Source organism: Hevea brasiliensis, chromosome 3 (assembly GCF_030052815.1).
Source record: "Hevea brasiliensis isolate MT/VB/25A 57/8 chromosome 3, ASM3005281v1, whole genome shotgun sequence".
Lineage (NCBI taxonomy): Eukaryota > Viridiplantae > Streptophyta > Magnoliopsida > Malpighiales > Euphorbiaceae > Hevea > Hevea brasiliensis.
In genome coordinates, this window is record NC_079495.1 from 92,252,333 (window position 1) to 92,254,664 (window position 2,332).

Genomic DNA, 2,332 nt, shown 5'->3' on the forward strand with positions numbered 1-2,332 from the left:
CACATCACACAGCCCCTCCTGGGCCCATCAAATCAGTCATCCATCACAATATGTAAAATTTCAATTTAGTCCTTATAATTGATCATTTTTGCAAAAACTACCCAAACAAGCTCTAAAAATTCTAAAACTTTGCCCCGCGGTCCTTAGCAATATTACTAGGCTATTGCAAAAAAAAATCATAATTTTCTGAGCTACCACGAATATTTTATGAATTTTTAATCCTATTTAAGCACTAGAAAATTACGAAAAAGCAAGGTTCGGGTTTACCTTTGCCAATTCCGACTTCGGGAACGCGCTCGGGATGTCTGACAATGGGGGGTTAGCCAAAACCTCGGTCCAATTCGGAGACTTTTTCGGCAACGGGTCTGTCTGGCCCGAAATTTGCAGACCCGGTCAACTGTCGAATTTTCACTAATTGAGGATACCTTCTCGAAGCCCACAACACGGGGGTTAGTACATAAATTTTTCAGAATTTTCTAAGCTCATTTAATGCTCGGAAAGACACTGCGAAGTTCCGTGGGACCCACCGAAAAACGGTGTCGGAAAATTCAAAATTTATGTCGCCGTGAAGCTCTCGACGAGTGGAGCGCTCTGGTACTCTCGGTTTTCTCATGGGATTCACGGTTTGCGAGAAATCTAGCCCAAAAGTCAAAATGGGCTAAAACTTCCCGGGCAAAAATTGGACAAACCGCTCAATGGATTTCGGTGTTCTTGGTGTCTATGGAAAGCTCTCGACGAGTAGATGATTTTAGACACAAGACCTAGTCCGATTGGTGGCCGGATTGGTCGGATTTTGGTCGGGAAGTCGAGGAGTCGCGCCGGCTGCGTCATTCTGAGCCGTTTCGGCGTTCAGTGGCCGGCCGTGGGGAGGCGAGGTGGCGCCGGAGTGGTGGAGAGGCAGGGGAGGTAGCGGGGCGGCAAGGGGAGGAGGGAGGAGAGAGAAAAGAGAGAGAGAAGGGGAGGAGGTCGGACGCGTGCGGGGAAGTGAAGAAGAAAAAGGAAAGGCCAGTCCGATTCGACTGGTCCGATCCGGTCCGGTTTGATTCGGCCGGTTCGATTCAGGACACAAAATTTTGAATTTTTACTCTGCCTCGGGATCGAAAACGAGGTCCAAAAATTCCGAAAAAATTCCAGAAAACTCAGAAAAATTCGTAGACTCCAAATATATTTTTAGTTTTGCCATGTGGTCTTTAAATTAATTTTTAAAAATCATCAAAGTTTATATTTTCGGAAAATCGAACCCGATTTTTTAAATTCTGAAAAATCTCAAAAAAATTTCTAAAATTTAAATAAAATTAAAATACCAAAAATGCTCATAAAATATTAAAATTTAAAATTTTGGGGTGTTACATTTTCTGCATAACTTTCAAAACTATAAAACTTTACACCAAATCATAGTCAAATACTTTTAGGCCAATATAGATATTTAAAAGAAAATCTTTTGAGGGATTGAAAATAAGCATCATTGACTTTTACTCCTCAATTCTTTTCACAAGTAATCATAAAAATAAAACTTAACTTCTATACTATATGTACCTTCAATTCTGATTTTCAATGCAGCCTTAGAAGGTAACATTTTCTTCTTTTATCTCTTTTGATTCGTCCTGTGTTATCCTTAGAATGTCATCCTTTCTTCAGAAGCACGAATCCATCATGAAATCCTTGTGTCTTTTCCTTTTGTTCTTTTGAGAAGCACAACACTTAAAACAATGTTAGTTTGATTCTAGTTGAGTTTTGGTATCATCAAAATCTATGCTCCTTTGAGCTTGTGGGGTCAACAATCTCCCCCTTTTTGATGATGACAAAACTCAATTGAATCACCATGTAAATGTTAATAAGTGTGAGTATATGTATGAATGTATATGTGAGAATAACTCCCCCTATGTATGTGCTTATATCAACAATTAATCACAAATAACTCCCCCTTAATAATTTCAATGAAATATTCATAAGCATTTTCTTAAGGAGTCAAGTGTGACTAAAGATACTAACTAAATATGCACAATATGCACACTAATCACAAATTGTATATCATTCACAAATTATATCAACAATATGCACACCATAAAGTTATATCAACAATATACTAATCACAAACTATATCAACCACAAGTAATCACAAACTATATCAACCACAAGTTATATAAACTATATCAACCACAAGTTATATAAACAAGATTACTCATTTATTTTCTCCCCCTTTTTGTCAGCATAAAAAAATAATGGGAGAAATCATGCATATGTGTATAAATCAAAAGTCAGTTTAAATGCAGTGAATAAATAGTCAAAAAAGTAACTGATATAGCAAGCTAATTAAAGTTCAGAATAAAAC